Here is a 27,409-nt window from a genome sequence, read left to right as displayed (position 1 = left end):
AGGAAAATGCAGCCATTTGATAAATTCCTGACTCCAAACACCATCATTTGTAAAATGTCAAGCAATCAAATTTTCAATCAAACAAGCTATCAGTTCTTGCAGTGGGATAGTTGGATTTTTGAAAACACATCCAAATTACAGTGCTGATGTGAAGAAAATTATCGGGGTGATTAAGATAAACCCTCATATATATGTATGGTTTTTATAGACTGCTAACAAAGCATAATTTAAGTGTCTTATTTTAAACTATGAATCTTTTCCTTTGAGAGAGTGAACTCAGATTTTAAGGTAATTCACATTTAATTCAGATTTACTGAGCATCCACCACATAAAGTGGTAGGTACAATCAAGGAAAAAGTCAGAACTTGGTGATGGGCTATGGACATGTCATTGCCATTATATATATTTTTTTCTTTTTTGGCTGCACCTCGTGGCATGTAGAATCTTAGTTCCCTAACCAGGGATCAAACCCTGTAATGGAAGTGTGGAGTCTTAACCGCTGGATCACCAGGGAAGTCCCATTATTTTTTTAACTCTTCCAAAAATAGATACATGAAAGAATATAGGTGTTTACTACCAGGTTTTATTCTTGTTGAGTTTATCATAACATAATCAGTGAATTCATAGTGAGCTAAGCAGAATAAAATTGAACTTTCTACAACAAATGTAAATGAATGAATACGATTTCTAGAAAATATCTAAAGCTGTTTTCTTAGCTTTAAATGATACATCACAATAAATCATTGTAGTAAAGTTAGAAGGTCACATGGAAACTTCATATAAACTTTATATTTTTAGGACAGAATACAAATAAATCTCACATGAAGTAACCTTGGCACAGTGGCTAATTATATTCTTAGTAACATCAGGGTATCTACTAAGAAATATTTTTCAGATTTTGCTCTTGTCTGTATATCAACTCAAAATGTCCATAAGTGTATTCCATTTTCATAGTCTTGTGTCAATTTAAAATTCATGTCTTTGGCTTTGGCTTTTAAATTCAAGAATGAATTTTAAGGATTCAAACTTGATAATTTTCAAATTCTACATGTTATAAATTATGATAGGTGCTGTCGTATAAATTGCTTGAAGTAGCTCTTTACAACCTCCCCAACCCATAATATTATTATTGTTTTGTAAAAAGATGAATCATGGCAGACTACATGCAACTGCATTGGAAATTTAATAAAAGAGTGGTGAATACTTGTTACTTCTGATTATCTACATTTGGTATAATAACAAACTACGTTTTTCAATTTGACTCTTTATTAAATGCAGCATTCTACTCCTCCCTTCAGCAAAATTATGTTTCACCCCATTACCCGTTTTGAGCCTTGGTTTTCTTATATTTAAATTCAAATATAATTTCAAACCTTGTATGATGTTTGTGAATATTAAATGTCACAAATGTGAAAATTCTTGGAACTTATTAGCTACATAAAAGATTATGGGGCTAAATAAGAAGATACACAAGGTGATATTTCTGGTTATTTTTACACTATGCATTTGGACATACATAGATCATTTCCTGGAAATGCTTGTGAAATTTGCACAACAGGTAATGTGGTAGTAACTTCATGGTGACTTGCTTGTTCTGTTTTGCTCTTATTTTGATTTGATTACCCTGATTTAAGTTGTTCACAAAATAACCTTCACTTATTCATTCAATACACATTTTATAAGGGCCTTTTATGTTGCTGGCATATTTGTAGAAGATTATAAAGAATAATGCCCCAAAGAAATGAAGTTCTTGTCTCACAAATTTACATTCTAGTGATGTAGGAAAAGATAATAATAACAAAGGAACACATAATACAGCGGGTGGTAATAAGTAGTTATATCTGTCAAGGTTCTCCAGAGAAATTGAACCAATTGTGTGTGTGTGTGTGTGTGTGTGTGTGTGGTGTGTGAAGAAGAAGATTTTAAGGGATTTTTAAGATTTTTATATCCCTTAAATACTTTAAGGGATCGGCTCACTTGATTGTGGGGTCTGGCAAGACTATTGCTAGGGCAGGAAATTGAGGTAGGTGTTGATATTGCAGGCTGGGACTAAAGTCCATAGGGCACTCTGATTTTATGTTCTTGACTTACAGCAGAAATCTTTTTTCTCCAGGAAAACTCATGTTTTGCTCCCAAGGCTTCTGGTAATTAGATGAGGTCCATCTACATTATCAAGAGTAATCTCCTTCACTTAAAGTCAACTGGCTTTAGATATTAGTCACATCAGTAAGATACATTCACAGCAACAACTAGACTCCTGTTTACCAAACAGCTGGGCACTGTAACCACCCAAGAGGACACATAAAATTAATCATCATAGTAGTATTTTAAAAAAGTAAAGCAAAATAAAGAGATGAAGTGATGGGGAAAGTAAAGTACTATTTCAGACAGGCTGATTAAGGAAGACTTCTCTGATGGTTAGTGTTCCAACTACTTAACACAGAAGGAATTACATTCAAAGGCCTTGAGGTAGGAGCACGCTGGCATGGCTTATGACCAGCAAAGAGAACTTCTCAGTTAAGAATTAATGAGAGAAGAGGAGGTGATAAGAACATGAGGCAAGATAATTATTCTAGGAGAAAGTGTGTAAGAGCTTTTAGGCCTAGTAAAAGTTTTTATTCTGAGTGAGATAAGGAGCCAATGGAAGGTGTTAGATGGAGGAGGAATATGGTTTGTGGTATTTCAATGGTATGAATTAATGGCCTTAACAGAAATGAATGCCAGTGGTAACTGATAATTAAGTTATGTGGCATGAGAAAAGAAGCAGGTAGTCAAGGATGACCCCAAATGTTTCCTTGGCCTAAATTGCTAGAAAAATGAGGCTGCCATTTATTAAAATAGCAAGCCAAGACAAAGCTAGTTGGGGTGGGGTCAAATAAAGAGTTAGCTTGGGAATGTTTCTTATGTATCCAGAGAAGATGTTCAGTAGGAAATAAGGGGTAGTTATGAGACAGACTTAGTGATATCTTAATGTATTGATGTGTTTAAAACCATGAGAGTGAAATAATCACTTGTGGAATTAGAAAAAGGAATTTAAAGAAGTAAAAGAATAGTTCAATGTTTAGAGTTTGGGAAGATGAAAAGATCCAACATAAAGAACAATGGTTTAGTTGCTAAGTTATGTCCGACTCTTGGCACCCCATGGACTGTAGCCCGCCAGGCTCTTCTGTCCGTGGGATTCTCCAGGCAAGAATACCGGAGTGGGTTGCCATTTCCTCCTCCAAGAGATCTTCCTGACCTAGGAATCAAACCTGGTCTCTTGCATTACAGGCAGAGTCTTTACTGACTGAGCCACCAGGGGAGCCCTAAAGAACAATTACAGCTGTGAAAACAACGAAGCTGAAAGAATAAGCGTCTTGAAATAGGAAGTGTCAACAAACGTAAAGTTTAAGCATTTTAGTCATGGTAATGTTTCCTAAACCTGTGTGCAATTCACCTCAAAGAGGATTCCTGTTCAAATAGGTTTTCAGTATCATTGATACTATATCACCCTCTATGAAATTCTTCTTTTTTTTTAAATTTTATTTTATTTTTAAACTTTACAAAATTGTATTAGTTTTGCCAAATATCAAAGTGAATACACCACAGGTATACATGTGTTCCCCATCCTGAACCCTCCTCCCTCCTCCCTCCCCATACCATCCCTCTGGGTCGTCCCAGTGCACCAGCCCCAAGCATCCAGTATCATGCATCGAACCTGGACTGGCAACTCGTTTCATACATGATAGTTTACATGTTTCAATGCCATTCTCCCAAATCTTCCCACCCTCTCCCTCTCCCACAGAGTCCATAAGACTGTTCTATACATCAGTGTCTCTTTTGCTGTCTCGTACACAGGGTTATTGTTACCATCTTTCTAAATTCCATATATATGCGTTAGTATACTGTATTGGTGTTTTTCTTTCTGGCTTACTTCACTCTGTATAATAGGCTCCAGTTTCATCCACCTCATTAGAACTCATTCAAATGTATTCTTTTTAATGGCTGAGTAATACTCCATTGTGTATATGTACCACAGCTTGCTTATCCATTCATCTGCTGATGGACATCTAGGTTGCTTCCATGTCCTGGCTATTATAAACAGTGCTGCGATGAACATTGGGGTACACGTGTCTCTTTCCCTTCTGGTTTCCTCAGTGTGTATGCCCAGCAGTGGGATTGCTGGATCATAAGGCAGTTCTATTTCCAGTTTTTTAAGGAATCTCCACACTGTTCTCCATAGTGGCTGTACTAGTTTGCATTCCCACCAACAGTGTAAGAGGGTTCCCTTTTCACCACACCCTCTCCAGCATTTATTACTTGTATACTTTTGGATCGCAGCCATTCTGACTGGTGTGAAATGGTACCTCATAGTGGTTTTGATTTGCATTTCTCTGATAATGAGTGATGTTGAGCATCTTTTCATGTGTTTGTTAGCCATCTGTATGTCTTCTTTGGAGAAATGTCTATTTAGTTCTTTGGCCCATTTTTTGATTGGGTCGTTTATTTTCCTGTAGTTGAGCTGTAGGAGTTGCTTGTATATTCTCGAGATTAGTTGTTTGTCAGTTGCTTCATTTGCTATTATCTTCTCCCATTCTGAAGGCTGTCTTTTCACCTTGCTAATAGTTTCCTTTGATGTGCAGAAGCTTTTAAGGTTAATTAGGTCCCATTTGTTTATTTTTGCTTTTATTTCCAATATTCTGGGAGGTGGGTCATAGAGGATCCTGCTGTGATGTATGTCGGAGAGTGTTTTGCCTATGTTCTCCTCTAGGAGTTTTATAGTTTCTGGTCTTACATTTAGATCTTTAATCCATTTTGAGTTTATTTTTGTGTATGGTGTTAGAAAGTGTTCTAGTTTCATTCCTTTACAAGTGGTTGACCAGATTTCCCAGCACCACTTGTTAAAGAGATTGTCTTTAATCCATTGTATATTCTTGCCTCCTTTGTCAAAGATAAGGTGTCCATATGTGCGTGGATTTATCTCTGGGCTTTCTATTTTGTTCCATTGATCTATATTTCTGTCTTTGTGCCAGTACCATACTGTCTTGATAACTGTGGCTTTGTAGTAGAGCCTGAAGTCAGATAGGTTGATTCCTCCAGTTCCATTCTTCTTTCTCAAGATCTCTTTGGCTATTCGAGGCTTTTTGTATTTCCATACAAATTGTGAAATTATTTGTTCTAGCTCTGTGAAGAATACCGTTGGTAGCTTGATAGGCATTGCATTGAATCTATAAATTGCTTTGGGTAGTATAGTCATTTTCACTATATTGATTCTTCTTGATGAATATTTCCATATTAAAAGCTCTGAGAAACCTAAGGGTAAATGACTGATTTAAACTGTCAAACTGTACTTCCCAGGTGGCTCAGTGGTAAATAATCTGCCTGCCAATGGAGCAGACATGGGTTCAATTCCTGATCCAGGAAGATCCCCTGGAGAAGGAAATGGCAACTCACTTCAGTATTCTTGTCTGGATATCCCCGTGGAAGGAGGAGCCTGGGGGGCTACAGTCCCTGGGGTAGTAAAAGAGTTGGACACAACTAAGCAGCTGACCAACAACAGCCCTTTAAAACTGATATCTGGTAAGAATGTCTCCAAATTTTTTGCACCCTCAATAATGGAGATGGGGAGAGGTGTTTAGAATTGGGATACCTTTTAAATTTCAAAGCAGGTGCATTGGGACGACCCTGAGGGATAGGATGGGGAGGGAGGTGGGAGGGGGGTTCAGGATAGGGGACACATGAACACCCATGGCTGACTCATGTCAATGTATAGCAAAAACCACTACAATATTGTAAAGTAATTAGCCTCCAATTAAAATAAATAAGTTAATTTAAAAAAGAAAAAAATGAATAGAACTGGGTCATAGAATGATGAAGGCAAGAGAAAGAGACAACTAAGGATGGCTTAAGGAATTGGCTTTAGCAGTTGATGAAAGTTATCACCTATCACTAAGATCAGAAAGACTTGGTAAATATGAGATTACGATTGCTTTGTCAGGTAGGGACTGAGTTAAATTTGAGATGTCTATTAGATGCCCAAATGGAGAAGTCTAAAAGACAATTCAACCACATTCAGAAGAAAAGAACTAAGACTAGGTAAATTGAGGGGGCAATGAACATAAGAATATAAGATATCCTAGGTGAGACTACAGAGAAAGTAAGGGATATTACCAGTTGTACAGCTCCCCAACATGTTGAAGGAGTGTTATAGAAAGAATGGGAAATAACAATAATTTTCCAGTAGAGTTTTGACTAAAAGTTAGGAGTAGTGGGAAAAATGCTCCCAACATGTGAACTTCCTGCTATGCTCACTTGTAATCTTAGGATAGATGGTTCAACACAAATACTTTCATATTACATCTGTTATACCTCTTTCTAATCAAGTCCTCCCCTCCTCTGCTAGAAGAAGTTTGTTTGATCTAACATGTAATTGAAAAAGCATCTTACATGGTATATGTAGGGAGTTGAAATGCACACCCAGAGTTTACTCTTGACCTTTAAATTTCTGACAGTCAAATCATTTATTCTGTGAGATGCCTAATCAATTTGCTTCTTAAACATTTTTCCCGGTGCATTTCCTCATTAACCGATTCAAGAAGCTGTTGTCACTGTTGTCAAATTTCAGTTGGAATCCTTTTGCCTTTTTTTGCCTTTTTTGTCTTTGTTTCTTTTTTTTCCTGCATTGATTACTATTTGGCTTCATCAAATTAATAACTTTGAAATCATTTACTCACAGTCATAGATTTAGGACAGAATGAGTCATCAAACATGAAGGGAAAGCTGATAATATTTGGTAAAAGACTAAACTAATTATGTTGATTTTTAAAGACAAAATTAAGCAGAGAGAAGTCAGAAAGTCTGATTTCATTAATATTGAGTAACTACTCTCTGCTTCACAGTTGCAGGAAAAAAGGCAAGAAATTGGTCTCATATTTCTCAACTACAAAATGTTAGCGTTGCACTTGTCAGGGCTGTGGGCTTCCCTTGTGGCTCAGCTAGTAAAGAATCTGCCTGCAATATGGGAGACCTGGATTCAGTCTCTGGGTTGGGAAGATCCCCTAGAGAAGGGAACACTACCCACTCCAGTATTCTGGCCTGGAGAATTCCGTGGACTGTATAGTCTGTGGCATTGCAAAGGACTGAGCGACTTTCACTTTCACTTTGGGAGCTGATTGCCCCGGTGTGGGAAATGAAGTTGCTCAGTGTTGTGTATGTGGAGATAAGTCTGAAATAATGCATAGAATATAGATATTTTCCCAATATGATGCAAAGCAATCAGACTCAGGGAGTTTAAAGGCTGTACCAACTGAATAATTGCCAGGACAAAGTTCAAGCCCAACTTGCTTCTTGGCGTCACCTTCCAGTATATCAAGCTCTTTCAGTGCCTGGCTGATTCTTACGTTGCATGGCCATAGTCTTCCTCTTGTTACCTGCTGTCAAGAGATGTCATGTAATTGTAAGAATTCACAAACAGAAAAGACACTATAAGATAATAGCATAAAGCCATTGATGCTGATCTGGCTCTGATAAAGCTTGCCGCTTCCTACATTTGTGCTTTGCATACGAAATAAAAAGAATGAAGCCTCTGAAAGCGGGGTGAAGCACAGTGTGTTTTCAGAGGGATTGGAATTTTGCCAGGGCGTAGAAGGGTATATGGCATGGAAGAGTATAGGGCATGTTTAACACAGTGGTGCCTCAGTGATTTAAATGGACCATGACCAAGAATACCTTGACAAACTGTAAATCAAAAGAGACATTTTCTGATTATGTAAGTACTACATGGCCACGTAAAAAGTTTGAAAAATATGGAAATATTGCAAGAGATAGCAAAATCACTCTTATCCTGATGAAGAAACACCACTTTGAAGATATTTTTGGTGTATTTTCAATGAATTTGCCATACATGATTGATCCTGAATTTATATAGGATTTCCTTCATTTCTCTCATTGCATTTTATTGTAAACATATTCCCAATTTATTAAGATTTGTTAGTTAATACACACTGTAGTGATGCAGTGTTATCACATAATATATACTCTGTATTTATCTGTTGCACTCCTGTGGAGCTTTAGGTTGTTCCACATTTGTTGGGAATAAGATTATGGTGAACTTGTTGATTGTTAAGCCTTGCAGTTAAAATGCCAAGTAAATAGGGAAGAGTTCTTTTTTTAAAATTATGTACTATTTTCTCATTTGTTATTTAAGTTAATACAATCAAGAAAAGAAAATGCCATTTTTATAAGTCTGTTCTTTGGAGTTGTTCAGTAAAAATCGCCAATACTGTGAAATAGTTCACTGAATTAAAATGAGAGCCGAGTGGTCTTGTAAAGATAAAACAAGTGTGCTTTGAGGTCAGCATTTTGCAATATTCAGTTCTAGGCCTGAGAAAATAGTTTAATGCTGATTGCAAATACTTTAGCATGATTAAGGCTGATCTCCTTAGAAATAACCTCTGCTTTCTAGTTAAAACATGACTGAACCAAATCTTCTCATGGATCTTTTTCTAGAAGCCTTGCCTTCCCCTTTAGGCATGATGTTTGTCATTATATTGCAGTTTTGATTATGAGCAGAATATTCATATTCATGTAGCTGCTGACACCTCGTCCTGTTGTGATTAGAATGTGCATGGCTGAGTAGATAATGATGGCCATGCATTATGATAAAAGCAAATGAATGACTTAAATTCACCCAAAGGCAAACCTTTTCTTTGGAAACAGGTGGTATATTTGCAGTTATTTGTAAGTTTTGCAGCTTTTTTTTCCTTCTGTACTTTTTCAAAACATAGAAATATTAACCCTTATAAGTATGGAAAAATTAAATGGAGACAATCCTATTAATTCATTCTTTTGGAAACTAGCAGAGAGAAGGGAAGAAAGGGACATTAATTATGTATTTGCATCTATTGATTAGTTGGCATATATTACTTAGCGTGACTCAAAATTGTATCAGAAATTTAAATATTTAAGACCTACATAATAATAGATTGTTTGATTTATTGATCCATCAGTGTAGATGCCAGAATCTGTATTAATGTTCATCCCTCTAGTTTACATAGGACAGATCAAAGTGACGATTTGCATTGGTCTTGATGGTGAATTGACATTCCAATGAAAACCATTGTGCACAAATGCCTTCTTTTTATTAGAATGGAGCTGCTGAGTTTTGTTTTATTTAACTAAAATTTATCTTAATCTGTTAAATAGTTTCAAGCATTATATGCTGAATTCAATAGGTTCAGATTCTTAATATATCAGGTAAGATGAAAGAATAGTTTAATATGATAGAGTAAGATATTTTTTCCAGACTCTGCAATCTCGTCATTGGTATACTTAATTTATAAATGATCTTCCCCATTTTCCTTTAGGCATCGTGTTACATAGACTCAGTTTTCTCAATATCTCTCACTTCACAGCTTCACACGTTTATTGGCCACTGTGCTTACTAGTTTCCCAAGAAGCAGTTACAAATCCATCAAGAATTGTGTGGTATATTAAGCAAGCGGTCCAAATACAGAGTTTCATATCTAAGTTATAAATGATTAATCAAAATTTTCTTTAGAAATGCGTGGCTTCCAAAAAAAATTCCACAGATGGGAAGCATGTTAATTATTCTTACTGGGATGATTCTTAAGTGAAAAGTAGGCTGTTAATTTGCCATTTGGGAGTGGTTTCTTGGTTGTTTGTGGTGAGACCAGTTCTATAATAATGCCTTTATTCTGTGATTTAGCACCGGGCATGTAATCAGAAGACCTCAGTTCTGGTCCTGGCAATTGCACTCTCTGAACCTGTGACTTTGGATCAACACTTAACTTGTATAAGATTTTACCTCATTTATGAAATATTTTCTATTCTGACTTCAGCAGTTTAATAGATCTCTGGAGATATATACTGGCTTTAATAGTATAATTGCTGACATGAAAGTATCACTAACTTTATCCTAATTAACCTCCCTTAATGTACATTTTTATGAAAAGTAGCAAATGTCTGGAAACATATGACTTTTTTGAATACGTTAGTTCACTAGGGTTGCATTGACAAAGTGCCATAGATCCAGTGGCTTAAAAACACACCTGCATTTCTCACCTTTCTGGAGGCTAGAAGTCCAAGCAAGATCAAGGTACTGGCAGGGTTGATTTCATTTTGAGGGTTCTCTCCTTGTCTTATAGGTGCCCGTCTTCTCTTTTTGTCTTCACATGGTGTTGTCTGTGTCCTAATCTTCTCTTTGTATAAAATATCTGTTATATTCGATTAGGGGCCTCATTTAACCTTAAATAACCACTTGAAAGGGGCTTCCCAGATGGCTCAGTGGTAAGAATCTACCTGCCAATGCAGGATAATCAAGTTCAATCCCTAGATATGGAATATCCCTTGGAGGAAGGTATGGCAACCAACTCCAGTATTCTTGCCTAGAATATCCCATGAACAGAGAAACCTGGTGGGCTACGGTCCACAGGTCACAAAGAGTTGGACACGACTGGGCAACTAAACAACAACCACTTGAAAGACCCTGTATCCAAATACAGTTACATTCTGAGATACTGAGAATTAGGACCTCAGTATATGAATATTTCTGGAGAAGGCAATGGCAACCCACTCCAGTACTCTTGCCTGGAAAATCTGATGGACGAAGGAGCCTGGTGGGCTGCAGTCCATGGGGTCGCGAAGAGTCGAACACGACTGAGCGACTTCACTTTCACTTTTCACTTTCCTGCATTGGAGAAGGAAATGGCAGCCCACTCCAGTGTTCTTGCCTGGAGAATCTCAGGGACGGGGGAGCCTTGTGGGCTGACATCTATGGGGTCACACAGAGTCGGACACGACTGAAGTGACTTAGCAGCAGCAGCATATGAATATTTGGGGGAAGCAATTGAAACCATAGCACTGTCTAATGACATTTCCCTTCCCAAATGAATGGTATTTTGCTGAACACTAACATCTAGATGTACTTAAATGAAAAGTTAGATTGGTGAAGTATTTTGGAACAAGGCACAGTAATATACAAAAAAGCATGTATTTGCTTGGTTTGGGGATTTTTGTGAATCTTTTTATAAGCTAAAAAAATGGTAATTTCCAGGAGAGGATAATAGGAGGCAGATGTGATATTGTGATTTATACTAGGAAGTATATATTTGGACTGCATCCCTCTTTCTGGCACAGAAACCCTTGGAATTCCCAAAGTAAGGAGAATCCTAAAGATGTCTTTTACTTTGCTAATGAAGTGGCTTTAGAACCACACCTAAGGATGGGGGCTGGTTGCCAGTAGAACCAACCACATGATTGGTGAGTTGGAACATTCAGTGTCGCATCTTACCTCCAGAGAGGAGAGAGGGGCGATGGTCAAATCAGTAGCCAGTGGCCAATCTTATAGTCAGTCATGCCTATATAATGAAACCTTCATAAAAACCCAAAGGTACAGGGTTTGGAGAGACTCTGGATTGATGAACATGTGGAGATGGGCAAGAATGACACCCTCCCAGAGGACATGGAAGCTTCCAGCCCTTTCCCCATATATCTATGCATCTCTCCCATCTGACTGTTACTAAATGTATATATATTTTGTAATAAGTCTGTGATCTAGTAAGTAAAATGTTTCCCTGAATTCCGTGAGTCACTATAGTGAAGTAACTGAACATAAGAAGGGGTCTTGTGAACCTCTGATTTACAGCCAGTCAGTCCGAAATAGAAGAAACAACCTGGGCTTGAGACTGGCTTCTGAAGGGAGCAAGGAAAGGCAGTCTGGTAGGACTGAACCCTTAACCTGTGGGATCTGGTGCTGCCTCAGTAGGTAGTGTCAATTTTGAGTTGAATTATAGATACTCAGCCCAAAAGTTGTCCACCAACCAGCACTGGACTCGGTGGTGGTTGTTGTTCAGCCTCTAAGTACTGTCCGACCCTTTGCAAACCCACAAACTGCAGCACGCCAGGCTTCTCTGTCCTTCACTGTTTCCTGGAGTTTGCTCAAACTCATGTCCATTGAGTTGGTGATGCCATCCAACCATCTCATCCTCTGCCATCCCCTTCTCCTTTTGCCTTCAATCTCTCCCAGCATCAGAGGCAGTTTCTTCTGATCTTGTGTCAGAGTGAATTCTTAAATTGCTTCATTCCTACTTTAAGAGTTGGTCTGCAAATTCTTTATTTTTGTTCTGCACCTCAAAAAATGAAGCTTTCCTTTAATTTATATTAGAAGACTAGATTTTTGCATTTATCTTATAATCAATCTCTAAAGAAAACATAATTACCTCCCAGTTTCCAGTCTTCCAAAATTATTGCTTTGATCAAGATACTCTTTCAGTATCTAGTTCAAGGAGAGTAGATCCAGGGACTGCTATTTTTTGATCGTTTCTTTGTCCTTATTTCCGTTTAGTCTTGACCTTGGCTGATGCGTTTTAGGACATAAAGGCAACAGAGCAGGGGTCTCATTTAATGAAAGGCAGAGGCTGTGATAAAGTCCACATGGGACAGAAGTGGGAGGGGAGATGACATCTTTACAGAATGATGACAATTAATAAAAACAGACTCTCCACCTTCTCAACATGCTTCATTCTTTGTATAGATTTGAAGATGGGGCCCATCGTCATCTTCTTCAATTTATTGTCTACAGACAGAAATATAGCAGACACTTTCAACACAAATGTATCTTATGACAGGGAAATTCTGAGCCCTATGAAACGTTACATTATCAAATAAAAAACTAAAAGCACAGGTAACCTGAGGCTTATTTTATGGTACAGATTCAGGTTAAGGTTGTAGGAGTTAGCAAAATATTGAAGGTTAAGCTGAGAATCAGCTTTCACGAATAATACATCAACAGAGGTTCAGCCTGTACACTCCATGGATCTTAAACCCTATTGGACATGTTTTTTGTGAGTTATCTTTTTATTGTCAAATTGTAAAGGTAATTTATTTATTTATTTGGCTGTATTACACAGCATGTGGTAACTTAGTTCCTTGATCAGGGATCAAAACTGCACCCCGCTGCATTAGACCTACAGAGTCTTAACCAGTGAACCACCAGCGAAGTCCCAAAACACTTTTATAAATATGGAGAGATGTGTGGAAAATGGAGATAAGGGTGTTAAATATAGGAGAGGGAATAACGTCCTGAAATTTTCTGCTTCCCATATAGCATCTCAGGCCTGGTGAGAGGTTTTGAACACGTGTAGTCTTCATCTCTGTTACCATGCATACTCTTGTTTTAATGCCACTTTATTGAGATATGATTGACATTTTAAAAAAGGCATACATATTTAATATATGCAACTTGATGAATTTAGAGATAAGTATACACCTGTGGAACTATCACTACAATTTATGCCATAAACTTATCATCTCTAAACATTTCCTCCTTGCTCTTATTTTTAATTATCGTTGTTATTTATTTATTTGGCTGCATTGGCACATCTTAGTTGTGGCCCACAGGCTCCAGAGCATGAGGGCTCTGTAGTTGTGGCGCAAGGGCTTATTTTCTCTGCAGCATGTGGGATCTTAGTTACCAGACCAGGGATCGAACTCACACCCACTGCATTGCAAGGTGGATTCTCAACCCCTGCGCCACCAGGGAAGTCCCTGTTGCTATTGTTCTTCTTTGTACGTGTGTGAGTGTGATAGGAACATCTTATTATATTCTCCACCATCTTACCCGTGGATGCTCTTTTCAGAAGTTCACTGTGCAGTTCAGTTCAGTTCAGTCGCTCAGTCATGTCCGACTCTTTGCGACCCCATGAACCTCAGCAGGCCAGGCCTCCCTGTGCATCACCAACTCGCCCGCTGTGCAGTCAGTAGTTAAACAAGTAAAGGAGCTGGCTTGCATTTGCTCACTGAGTTTTCTGTCCACCTGGTTAGTGCCACTTCTGCAGTGAATGTTGTCAGATGGGCACTGATATTAAACCTGCCTCTCTGTCATTTATTCAGGGAGTGATGTTTAGTAAAAGGAAACTCACCCTTTGTGCCCACGTGCCTCTTTCTCAGATCTCCTTGTCACAGAGTCTCTTGTGCTCTTTCAGCCAGGTGACTGATCAGCCTGCTAAGCAGCATGAACCATCCATCCCAACAGTATGTGAATTATAGCATAAGACCCTTGCCAGGGTACTGAGTGACCACATATCAGTTAACTCTCCCTTATTGCTTTATGTACTGCTCTCTCCACTTGCTTTGAACCAGGTCCCTCAGGACTCAGTCCTAAGTTATCCTCTGGGTTCCTGGGGGTACATGCCTCCAGTCCTAACATCTCCTTTGGCAAACGATATGACCCTTTATGTAACAGAACCAGTGAGTGTGCAGTTGAGCTTGCCTAGCTGTGGCACTGATTATGAGTATGTGGGCTTGAGGCATGGCGGCAGCAGATCCCTAAGAGGACGAGCATTTTCTTATAAGACATTGGCCCTTTGGAGGCTTTTGTGTAATCACCGAGCAGAAGGGAGGACTATTTCTTTCAACACCCGACTCCCCACAGGTCCAGAGGGTGTTTAAAAAGTGAGGATTCGAGGTTCTTGACTGTGCAGAATTCTCCTTTTCAGGTATCCCTAAATTTAGTTTTAGCATGTGTATCCCTCCTTATCCATCCCCGACTCTGGCATGGATCTGCTAGACTGAGAATTTTGCATCTCGGTCTGTCCTTCACCGGCAGCTGGTAGAGTCTCATTACACAATTCCAAGAAGTTCTTCTGACTCTCAAGCTGTGTTTGAAGTTGTTGCTTAGTAGATCTCAGTCTGGTATATGTATTTTTAATTTTTTGTCATGGAATTAATGATGCTTGCTATTTCTACTGCATCTTCTGTTATACTCAAAATACTGCACCAGTAAAGGCATTCCCTTCTATATGTACCCAGCCCAATCTACATGGGAAAGTCCTTTGCCAACAATGAAGTGGGATTTGTGTTTTTGATCAAATATATACTTCTGCATCCATCATTCCCCCAGCTTCCTTTGGAATTGCAACAGATGTTTGAAAGACTTTTCTCTAGGTGTCAGGGTGAAGTTTATGACCATGAGATGGGGCGTTTGCTATTGCTAAATGAAGCCAATTGGTCTAGAAATGTCACGCCTTGGTCTACTTAGGCCTGTGCTTTGGTGAATAATCAAATTCATTGTGTACAACATCTCACAGAACCATCTGTTCAAGTCAGAAGTTGCCATAATGTAAACAGCCTCTTATGATCTTTTTGAAAAACAAATTACCAACAAAGATACTCCTCCTTCTTTTTCATGGCTTCCCTTACTATATCTCCATCCTTCAATATTTAAGCCAAGGCCAAGAGAATGAACTAGCCATGAAGAGCATGTTAAGAATATTCTTTTGCACCTATGTGGACTGGTTTATTAATAGAATGGCGGTACCCCAGAGGGAGGGAGGGTGAATAAGAGCTGTATGGATACCTCCAGCTTCAGGTGACACTTATTAGAATCAGGATTAGTCTCAGTGAGAGGATATTTAAGAAAGCCAACTCTCTAGAAAATAGACAACAACGGTGGTGTCTGAAAGTAGATCAGGGCCTGAGATATTTTTATCCTTTTTTGTGTTTTCCAAATATCTGCAAAAAATATGTATTACCTTTTACAATAAGCAACAATAAAAATATGACATTTTTAATGTTTGAATCAGTTCTGTAATTTAAAATTTTCTTTGTACATAAACATGTGGCAGACATGTGCACAAGAAAGTTATTAACATGCTCTAATGTTTATGCAATGCCTTTTCCTCCCCCCAGAAGACTTCAGGTCTTTATATTCTATACTAGAATAGGAACAGATTTATTAGCTGTTTTTTGTGTTTTTTGCCTAGAGGTTCTATAAAATTCTGACATACAGCAATGTGCTGTACAGATATCAGTCCCCCAGCCACTAAACTCTTGTTGTTTCTGGATTATACATTGGCATTTTTTTTTTGGTATAAGGCAATGCAGTACTCAATATCACATGCCTTGATAGAGAAGAGTGTCTGTAGTGTCCATGATCAGGCATTTCCTGGGAGTTATGGGTTAATATTACATTTGTACATTTTTTTTGAGTAGTAAGATCTTGAGAAGGAAAGTTAGAACATTTTTAGAGAGCATATAACATGTAAAATTATAAAATGTTACTAAAATCTTATACATTACTTTTCCTGATTATCATATAAGATAAATACACATGTGTTCAATCACTCAGTCATGTCCAACTCTTTGCAACCCCATGGACTGTAGCCCTCCAGGCTCCTTCTGCCCCTGGTATTTTCTAGGCAAGAATGCCGGAGTGGGTTGTCGTTTCCTCCTCCAGGGGACAGGATAAGTAAATGTTATTTTAATGAATCATCATAGGTAAAAAATAGTGTTACTCTTGTCTCTCCATCCAGCATGCATCGCTCTTTAGAGGTAAAGTAATTTGAACCCTAATTCAGATTGAGAATGGAGGCAGCTTCATTAACCATTGTCAGAATGAGAAAACCTGCCTGGACACACGGCAGCAACCTCATTTCTCCCAGCACCCAGGCCTGTTGTACTGAAGTCCCTCACATGACAACTGGCAGCTTAATTTCAGAAAAGCATAATAAATTTGCGACATACAAATCATGACACAGTTCTTATCAGTTATCCGTGTTCCTTCTTGCTTCTTTCAGAGCCCTGCCCAACTTCACGGTCTTAAGTCCCTTCCATGGACATCGCAGCCTCTCTCCCTGTCAATCAAGGCAGTAATTTCCAAAGCCCAGTTTTTGGGGCTTTGAATTCCTTCATGGTCTATTTCAATATGATCATTTATTTCCTCTTCTTTTAGTTTGTTCCTGCATGCCATCTTTATATGGGGTCCTTTGAGTATAATTTTTCATCTATCTAAATTAGTCATTAGTTTTTGCCTATTCTTTCTATGAAATGTATATCATATAAGATGATTTTAAAAAGCTCACCTGTAATGTGAACCCAAATAAGTGAACCAGAATTGTTGCAGAACCACCTGGCCAACAAAATTGTCTATACGGCCACTTGTCATCAAAGTTACTGAAAAACAGTAGAGGCCAGGCTAAATTATGAGGTACCTGACTGGGAGCCATTTCGAGTTTAAAATAGAAGATGAAGGGAGAGAAGAAAGAAGAGTTAGTGGCTTATTACCTGAACACTTGGTTCACTGGATTAACTCCCCTTAGTTGGTACTCTTTCTGTAACTTCTTAATTACTGCTCCATTTCTCTGCTCAGGAATTAGGTAAATACCACATTTTAGTAAATGGAACTTTGCAAACTCTTGCTAGCTTGTATGACATTTATTTTCCCAGGTCTTCCCCCCAAAATAAATGTTAATGTACATTAATTGCAGCTCCCTTTATTTTGAACAAATATGGAACTTCTAAATCCTTAATTAATAAGAAACAAAAGAGGATTTTATTGTTACACATAATGGCATAAAAATTTTTGTGGAGACTGTCTTGAAGCCCAAGCTTTGCCACTGAAGCTAGAAAAGAAGTGATACCGCCTTTTACTGATGGTAAAGAAGATCCCCTGGAGAAAGAAGTGGCAACCCACATCAGTATTCTTGCCTGGGAAATCCCATGGATAGAGGAGCCTGGTGGGCTACAGTCCATGGGGTCACAAAGAATCAGACATGACTGAGCAACTAAACAGCTTCATTGATTTTTGACTAAGTGACAAAGGGAGGCATGAGTGTTGGGCACTGCCCATGTCAGGACAGAGGGCCACCTGACTTACCTTAACATTAATGTGGCCCATTTGTGCCTATGTGCTAATAAGATCTGGGAAAATATGGATTTGGGAAGTTATAAGAATAATGTGTCTTACATAACAAATACATTTATGGATAGAGTTTGTCATTCTTGTTCAGTCACTAAGTCATGTCCGACTCTTTGTAACCCCATGAACTGAAGCACACCAGGCTTCCCTGTCCTTCACTATCTCCTGCGGTTTGCTCAAACTCATGTCCATTGAGTCAGTGATGCCATCTAACCATCTCATCCTCTGTCGCCTACTTCTCCTCTTGCCCTTAATCTTTCCCAGCATCAGGGTCTTTTCCAATGAGTTGACTCTTCACATCAGGTGGCCAAAGCATTGGAACTTCAGCATCAGACCTTCCAATGAACATTCAGGGTTGATTTCCTTTAGGACTGATTAGTTTTGATTTCCTTGCAGATCAAGGGACTCTCAAGAATCTTTTCTAGTACCACAATTCAAAAACATCAATTCTTTGATGCTCAGCCTTCTTTATGGTCCAACTCTCACATCCTTACATGACTATCTGTTGGAAAAACAATAGCCTTAGTTATACGGAGCTTTGTTGGCAAAGTGATGTCTCTGGTTTTCAATACTCTGTAGAGGTTTGTCATAGCTCTCCTCCCAAGGAGCAAACATCGTTCAGTTTCATGGCTGTAGTCACTGTGCACAGTGATTTGGGAGCCCAAGAAAATAAAATCTGTCACTGTTTCTACTTTTTACCCTTCTATTTGGCATGAAGTGATGGGACCAGATGTCATGACCTCAGTTTGTTTCTCATTGAGTTTTAAGCCAGCATTTTAACTCCTCTTCCACCCTCATCAAGAGGCTCTATAGTTCTTTACTTTCTGTCTTTAGAGTGGTAACATCTGCATATCTGAGGTTGAGGAGGTACCATCCTCAATATAAAGACTTATTTACAAACCATTTGCTTTTTGCTTTCTCGATTACTTGCTCATTTCGTCTTTCTTTCTTGTGAACTACTCTGGCTACTCCTTTGTTTCTGACTGTTTTCCTGAAACTTAGACCACTTTACTCTTCTATCTTTTTTCTTAAAGAAATAAGGCAAAATAAAAATGAAACACAAAGAACAAACTTCAGCACAAGAGCACCAGCTTCTGTGGTTCTCACTGACTTTCTTCATTACGTGTTCCTGTGGATTTATCCTCCAATGTGAAGACTGGTTCTGATGTTCAGTTAAATCCTTTGTATTCCAGTCCACCACTTCTGAAAATCCATATTGACAAAGAGAAGGAAAAACAAGAAATCTGACTCCTAGTACAGTCTGGTTTACCATCTCAGAGAAATCTCTCAAGGAAAAATATGTTTCACCTCTGAAAATCCATATTTCAATTTAATTCTAACTAAAATTACTTCAGTGCTTTAAAAGTAGGCTTTAAAAGAAACTGTTTGAATGTTAGCCATGTGACTGACACTCAAACATCAAATTAGGATGAATAATTGAAGATTTAGCATGTTTCTTCTGACAAGTTGCCAGTGGTCAGAAAAAGGTCTTTCCTAATCAAAATATTGATGGAATATCATATATGTTTATGGGTTATAAGACTTAAGGCAATATTGAAAACTTAAGTCTTTTTTTTTAAATAAAGCTCACAATATTTAGTCTGTTTAGTGCCAATCAAAAAGGGCTCAGATGCAACTTAATGGTAGTCAAATATAATTTCTCTTTTTAGTTTTTTCAAATACAAAGAACTATTTTTTTTCCTTTATAAACTTAACACTTCATAAGAAAGCCACAATTGACATGATGAACTTCAGAATGAGCACTCAGATAATGGCTGAAGACTATTGCTTCCACTGGCGATCTTAAAAAAATATATCATAAATTAAAAAAAAAAACAAACACTTACGAATGCTTTAACTCACCTTTTCCTAGATGAATCAAATCATATTCCTCATTCATTTTTAGTGTCACTGATTGTATTATTTTACAACTATATATCTTTTGTTGTTCAGTGGTTCTTTACCAGCTGAGCCACAAGGGAAGCCCAAGAATACTGGAATGGGTAGCCTATCCCTTTTCCAGCGGATCTTCATGACCCAGGAATCAGACCAGGGTCTCCTGCATTGCAGGCGGATTCTTTACCAACTGAGCTATTAGGGAAGCCCTCTTCAGTGGCTTGGTCATATCCAATTCTTTGGGACACCATGGACTTTGGCATGCCAGACCACCCTATTCTTCACTGTTTCCTTGCTGCTGCTACTGCTGCTAAGTCGCTTCAGTTGTGTCCAACTCTGTGTGACCCCATAGATGGCAGCCCACCAGTCTCCCCCATCGCTGGGATTCTCCAGGCAAGAACACTGGAGTGGCTCGCCACTCCCTTCTCTGTCACTGTCTCCCTAAGTTTCCTCAAACTCATGTCAATCGAGTCAATGATGCCTTCATCCTTTGTTGCCCACTTCTCCCGCCTTCAGTCTTTCCCAGCATCAGGGTCTTTTCCAATGAGCCAGTTCTTCGCATCAGGTGGCCAAAGTATTGGAGCTTCAGCTTCAGCATCAGTCCTTCCAATGAATATTCAGGACTGATTTCGTTTAGGATTGACTGGTTTGATCTCCTTGTAGTCCAAGACGCTCTCAAGAATGTCCAGCACCACAGTTCAAAATCATCAGTTCTTCAGCACTCAGTCTTCTTTATGGTCCAACTCTCACATCTACACATGACTACTGAAAAAACCATAGCTCTGACTGTGCAGAACTTTGTCGGCAAAGCAACGTCTCCGTTTTTTACTATGTTGTTTAGTTTTGACATAGCTTTCCTTCCAAGGAGCAAGTATCTTTTAATTTCATGGCTGCAGTCACTGTCCAGAGTGATTTTGGAACCCAAGAAAATAAAGTCTGTCATTGTTTCCTTTTTTCCCCCATCTATTTCCTATGAAGTGATTAGACTGGATCCCATGGTCTTAGTTTTTTGAATGTTGAGTTTTAAACCAGCTTTTTCACTGTTCTCTTTCAGCTTCATCAAGAGGCTCTTTAGTTGTCCTTCACTCTCTGCCATAAGGGTGGTGTCATCTGCATATCTGAGGTTATTGGTATTTCTCCCGGCGATCCCAATTCCAGCTTGTGCTTCATCCAGTCCTCATTTCATATGATATACTCTGCATGTAAGTTAAATAAGCAGGGTGACAATATACCTTTGATGTACTCCTTCCCTCTCTCCTCTTCCATGCACTCATCTCCCAAATGGCAGTGAGGGAGTTTGGCTCTGTATTCACTTTCAAAAAATTACATCTCCTTATGGTAGCAGCTTATTACCTCTTAAAATCCTGAAATTTTGTCCTGTGGTGTTTAGAAGTCAGCCACTGTTCACTGGAATGTTCTCAAGAACTTAATGACGAGAATTTTATGTTTTCTTTCTCTCACTCGGGGCTTAGAACAATGCACCCTGTACAAATGTTGACTCAGCTATATCTACTTCTTAAAGGGTTTACTTTCTGTGTCCCAACTTTTTGAAGCAAATACAGGAAACAGCACAAGTGAAAAAATTGCTTCATGTGACATTATTTCAAAATCAATAGCATTTCGGTTACAAACAGATTCTTTAAATATAATGAAAAGTTGGTGGAATGTGGTAAATGCAGGCATCTATCACTAGTTCTAGTCTAGGGCCCTTGAAATATATCTTGAAATCCATTAAGTGTTTCTTTATGGTGCCCACTGTTTCACCATACCGCATTTTAGGTGAGAGGTGTCTAAATTATTTCAATGGAGAGGTCTGTTTTTTTTTTTTTTTATGACTACATACTGTTACTCATTTTATTGGAGATTCACAGACATTTCTGCCATCACTTCCTCTCAACAGAGATTATTTACAAGGAAATTAAATTGAATTTTGAGTAAGCAGGAGGTCAATATACTTTATCTCTCTGATTTCATCTTCCATTGTCTTAAAACTACTTAAACTAGTTCCAGACACACAGTGAAGGTTAACATTTATACAGCAAACAGTAAGTTAATTCTATAGGGAAACTGGTATTTTGCCTATGCAATCTTAAAATGAGTTCAGTTAGCTAAACAAAAATAGTGTAAAAACCAAGTATGAATTCAATATTCTTTTGTTTCAATTGGATTTATTTCATTTATTTTATATTTTACTCCAGCAGACCAAGAAAATTCATTTAATATGTAATATTCACATAATTTATTCATGTATTTGGTTCATGAAAGAAAGACAGTAGTTGAAATCAATAGTTTTAAATTCCCCACAGTTGGGATTCCCTGCTGGTCCAGTGGTTAGGATTCTGCTCTTTCACTGCTGAGGGCCTGCATTCCATCCTTGGTCACAGAAATAAGACCCCGCAAGCCATGTAGCAAGGCCACTAAATAAATAATTAAATAAAATCCCCGTGGTTGGCTTGGGTCATCTGATCCAATCAAGGAGATTTCTATAAGTGAAATTCTCACAAGGAAATAAAGAAAAAGTTTTCACTTTTGGCTCTCTTTGTCTGATTTTTATTTATGAATTTACATAACAGACATTTAAAGAGAACACTGGCTTCCCTGGTGGCTCAGACAGTAAAGAATCTGCTTGCAGTGCAGGAGACCAGGTTCGATCCCTGGATGAGGAAGATCCCCTGGAGAAGGGCATGGCAACCCGCTCCAGTATTCTTGTCTCGAGAACCCCATGGACAGAGGAGCCTGGTGGGCTGCAGTCTGTGGGGTTGCAAAGAGTCAGACACGACTGAGAGGCTGATGTTGTCGCTTTCCCTGTGCAGTACAAAACCCTCCCCAATACTGTCGAAAAAGATACAGACATCTCTGTCTTCATGGTTATTCCATTCTAAAAGAAGGGCATATGAATAAAGTAAGATATTAATAAAATATTGATATATTAGATGAGAATGGTAATATGAAAAAATCTGAAGCAAGGAAGAGATTAGGGCATACCATGAAGGTGATGAATGTGTTGGCTGCTCCGTCTTGTGTGATTCTTTGTGACCCCATGGACTGTAGTCTGCCAGACTCCTCTGTCCATGGAATTCTCCAGGCAAGAATACTGGAGTGGGTTGCCATTCCCTTCTCCAGGGAATCTTCCCGACCTAAGAATTGAACCTGGGCCTCCTGCATTGCAGGAGATTGATAACATGAAAAAATCTGAACCAAGGAAGAGGTTGAGGGCTTCTCAGGTGGCTCAGTGGTGAAGACTTCGCCTGCCAACACAAGATACACAGATGTGGGTTAGATCCCTGGGTTGAGAAGATCTCCTGGAGAAGAAAATGGCAACCCACTCCAGTATTCTTGCCTAGAAAATCCCATGGGCAGAGGATCCTGACAGTCTACACTCCATGGGGCCACGAGTCGGACATGACTGAGTGACTGAGCATACATATACATAAGGAAGAGGTTAGGATGTACAATGAAGGTGTTGAGAGTTGCTGAAATTTTAATATGGTGACCAATAAATTCCTCTTTGTAAAAGTGACATTTATAGACCTGAATGAGAAGAGGATGGGAATCTTACAGGTATCTAGAAGTAGACTATTTCAGGCAAAAAACAGTGATTGAAAATGTCCTAAAGGATGCATGCCTGACATGGCTAGGAGGCCAATGTGACTGAACTGACTGAGCAAGACAGGTGGTATCATGTGATGAAATCAGAGAGATAAATAGGGTGGGAATGGAGGTTGGGCTCTATGGAGTCTTGTTGATGCTTATAGAGCCTTTGGCCTTTATTCTGAGCTAGATGGGGAGGTATTGGAGGATTTAAACCATGATCTAAATTCTGTTCCTATAAGCTATTTCTGAATACTGTGTTAAGTACTAGATGGCCAGAAAACTGTGGCAGAGACCATTGCAAAATCTTGGCAAAAGATAATGACTGATTGGATCCAGGTCATAGTACATGAAAGTCATGAGATTCTGGATATATTTTGGAAGTAGAGAAATCATGGTTGATGCATTTAAAATGGGGTGTTATTCATGGAGCTGATCCAAGTTCTCTGTGATCTGTTACCTATGCTGTGCTCCTCAGACAGTCAACTGGAGACAGTTCATAGGAATTAGGATGTGTAATTCTTTAGTCAGAAGGATAGTCCAGGCTGGAGATTTCAAAGTGGGACTCCTCAGCTTATTTAAAGTCTTGAGTCTGGATGACAGCTCTCCAAGCTAGTAAGAATAGACAGGAGAAGAGGTCTGCAAGTGTTCTGTGGGTCACTCCAACTTTTAAAACTTTAAAAAATCAGGGGACATAAGCAGAGGGAACAGAGAAGAAGTGGCTGGCACAGGGGAGTCTGTTGGCCTAGAAGCAAGTGAAGAGTGTTTGAAGAGGAGGGAAAGATCAGTTGTGTCAGATGGTACTGATGGATTAAATACTGATGATTCAAAACTGACCAGTGGGCTTAGCAGCTCATTAGAGGCCTAGACAACAACAGCCTTGGTGAAGGCTGGTGTTGAAAGGCTGAGTGGAATATTAAGGGAGCAGAGGAATGAGATGGTGGCTGGAGTGGCATGTGTGATAGAGAGAGGTTGTTTTCCTTTTTCTTTTTTTTTTAATGGGAAAAAAAAAGAATCATTGGATGGAACTTGGAAATTTTGAATATTTGAAGGTTGTTGCTTCTGCATAAATGGAGGGGGTGGGCTTAGTTAAGAGAACGAGAAGGTACACCCCATCCATGATCACAAGAGTATTATGGCCAGATGTATCTCCCAGCCATCTTGATTCCAGCTTGTGCTTCATCCAGCCTGGCATTTTTCATGATGTACTCTGCATATAAGTTAAATAAGCAGAGTGACAATATACAGCCTTGATGTACTCTTTTCCCAGTTTGCCTGGAGAAATATCAATAACCTCAGATATGCAGATGATACCACCCTTATGGCAGAAAGTAAAGAGGAACTGAAGAGCCTCTTGATGAAAGTGAAAGAGGAGAGAGAAAAAGCTGGCTTAAATCTCAACATTTAAAAAACTAAGATCATGACATCCAGTCCCATCACTTCATGGCAAATAGATGGGGAAACAATGCAAACAGTGACAGATTTATATTCTTGGGCTCCAGAATCACTGCAGATGGTTAGTGCACCCATGAAATTAAAAGATGCTTGCTGCTTGGAAGAAAAGCCATGACCAACCTAGGCAGCATATTAAAAAGCAGAGACATTACTTTGCCAACAAAGTTCCATCTAGTCAAAGCTATGGTTTCTCCAGTAGTCATGCATGGATGTGAGAGTTGGACTAAAAAGAAAGCTGAGCACCAAATAATTGATGCTTTTGAACTGTAGTGTTTGCAAAGACTCTTGAGAGTCCCTTGAACTGCAAGGAGATCAAACCAGTCAATTCTAAAGGAAATCAACCCCGAATATTCATTGGAAGGACTGATGCTAAAGCTGAAGCTCTAGTACTTTGGCCACCTGTTGTGAAGAAGAACTGACCTGTTAGAAAAGACCCTGATGCTGCGAAAGATGGAAGGCAAGAGGAGAAGAGGAGAAGACGACGACAGAGACTGAGATGGCTGGATGGCATCACTGACTCGATGAACATGAGTTTGAGTTAGCTCCAGGAGTTGGTGATGGACAGGGAGGCCTGGCCTGCTGCATGTATGGGGTCACAAAGAGTCGGACATGACTGAGTGGCTGAACTGAACTGAACTGAAGGCCAGATACATGTGCCCCAGCTTCAGAGAAGTAGATAGAGGAATGGAAGGAGCGGGGGAAATTTTCTCCTGGTGGCATTTTTTTTTTAATCAGTGAAGTTGGAAGCAAGTTTATCAGATAATGGGAAAAGTAGCAGGAGGAACCAGCAATTTGAAAGACAATAATCACCTATGACAGTAGCTCAAATTGTTGCTTAGGCTTTTTTACCTTGTAAATGAATTTTGAGAAATATTATTCTTCACAAGCATTTAAAAATTAATATCTGCAATTTTTCTCCATGTATTGAAATGTTATAAAAGATACTTTCTGGCATATTGTAATTATTGGTACTTTTCAATTAAGGTTTTGCATCACTTTTAAGATGCATGTAATGGAACCTAAATTAAGTATTTTAAACTCACCATTATCCATTCAAAAATATAATATGAACAGATTTTCTCTCTCAGAAATGTTAACTTTGTTTTCTTTTCTTCTTGAAATGGAATTCCAGAATTTGAGCCTAAGGAGATATATTTATGCTTGAAATCTTTTATTACTCATCTTATTATACTTCTCTGTAAGAAAATGAGGTATACAAATAGACTTTTACAGCATGTAATGTGTTAGAAGACAAGAGTTTTAGAAATTTCTTTTATTGTGAAACAACTTTAAAAGTATTTGTACTCAATAATTAATGTAACAACATATGATGCAATTATTATATATAATATTATTATATATAGTTACAGGTGCTGTTGTTGCTTAGTTGTTAAGTCATGTTTGACTCCTTTGACCACATGGACCCTAGCCCGCCAGGTTCCTCTGTCCATGGGGTTCTCCAGGCAAGAATACTGGAGTAGGTCGCCACTTTCTTCTCCAGGCGATCTTTCTGAGCCAGGGATCAAATCCGTGTCTCTTATGTGTCCTGCATTGGCAGGCAGGTTCTTTACCTCTGCCCACCTGGGAAGCCCAGTTACAGATGTGCATAGCTATTAAACATTTGTTAGATCCTTCTGGGAGTGCACACCACACACCATGACTAAGTTAGATTTGTAGGAGGCTTATTGAGGGTGAGGACTGATGTCGAAGCTGAAACTCCAATATTTTGGCCACCTGATGCGAAGAGCTGACTCATTGGAAAAGCCCCTGATACTGGGAAAGATTGAAGGCGAGAGGAGAAAGGGACAACAGAGGAAGAGATGGTTGGATAGCATCACCAACTCGATGGACATGAGTTTGGGTAAACGCCGGGAGTTGACGATGTTCAGGGAGGCCTGGCATGCTGCCTTCCATGGGGTCACAAAGAGTTGGACACGACTGAGTGACTGAACTGAACTGAACTGACAGAGGGTGAGGTAGGGGTGGGGAAATGGATACCCATGCAAAAATTAAAAGAGAGCGGAAAGAGAGAGAGTGGGACAGTCTCAAACTGCAATGCACATCTGACAAAGTCTTGCCAACCCAGCAGAGGCTACAGGGCAAAATTCTCCCATTAGAGAAATCTTGCCTTGAACAGCGGCCGAGCACAGTGATCACTTGGCACATAGTCAGTGATAGAGGGCTGTCCAGGAAGAGCCTGGCTGCGGCTGGGGAGCCGAAGCATCAGTTCACAGAGGCACTAGTGCTGGAGATTTTCCTATGCCTGTGAGCCTTGCAGTTCAACAAAAAGTCCTTTCTTGAAGAGAGCTCCCAGCAGTGAATTTTCTCTCATCACCACAGATATGCAAAGTGTTACCAAAAATGTGTTCTTAATAAGATGCTGTTAAGTCACTTCAGTCGTGTCCGACTCTATGTGACCCCATAGACAGCAGCCCACCAGGCTCCACCGTCCCTGGGATTCTTCAGGCAAGAACACTGGAGTGGCTTGCCATTTCCTTCTCCAGTAAGATAATAAGATAGATGAACTTTTTGTATCAAAGTTCATACATCTGTGTGGATAAATATTGCTTAGTTTATATTATCATCTGAGGTTCAGCATCAATTACATTTCATGTGCTTATGAGTCCTAAGAAACTATGTTCACAAAACAAGCATATTTTTTACTTCCTTTCATATATGTCCCAACTATCAAATACATTTAAATCATTAAGAATTACTTGTAGTAATCTATCAGCTGACAACTCAACTAGGCCCTCCTTTCATTTTGGTGCA

Source organism: Bubalus kerabau, chromosome 10, assembly GCF_029407905.1.
Source record: "Bubalus kerabau isolate K-KA32 ecotype Philippines breed swamp buffalo chromosome 10, PCC_UOA_SB_1v2, whole genome shotgun sequence".
In the NCBI taxonomy this organism is placed as follows: domain Eukaryota; kingdom Metazoa; phylum Chordata; class Mammalia; order Artiodactyla; family Bovidae; genus Bubalus; species Bubalus kerabau.
Note: the sequence above shows the minus strand (reverse complement) of the source record.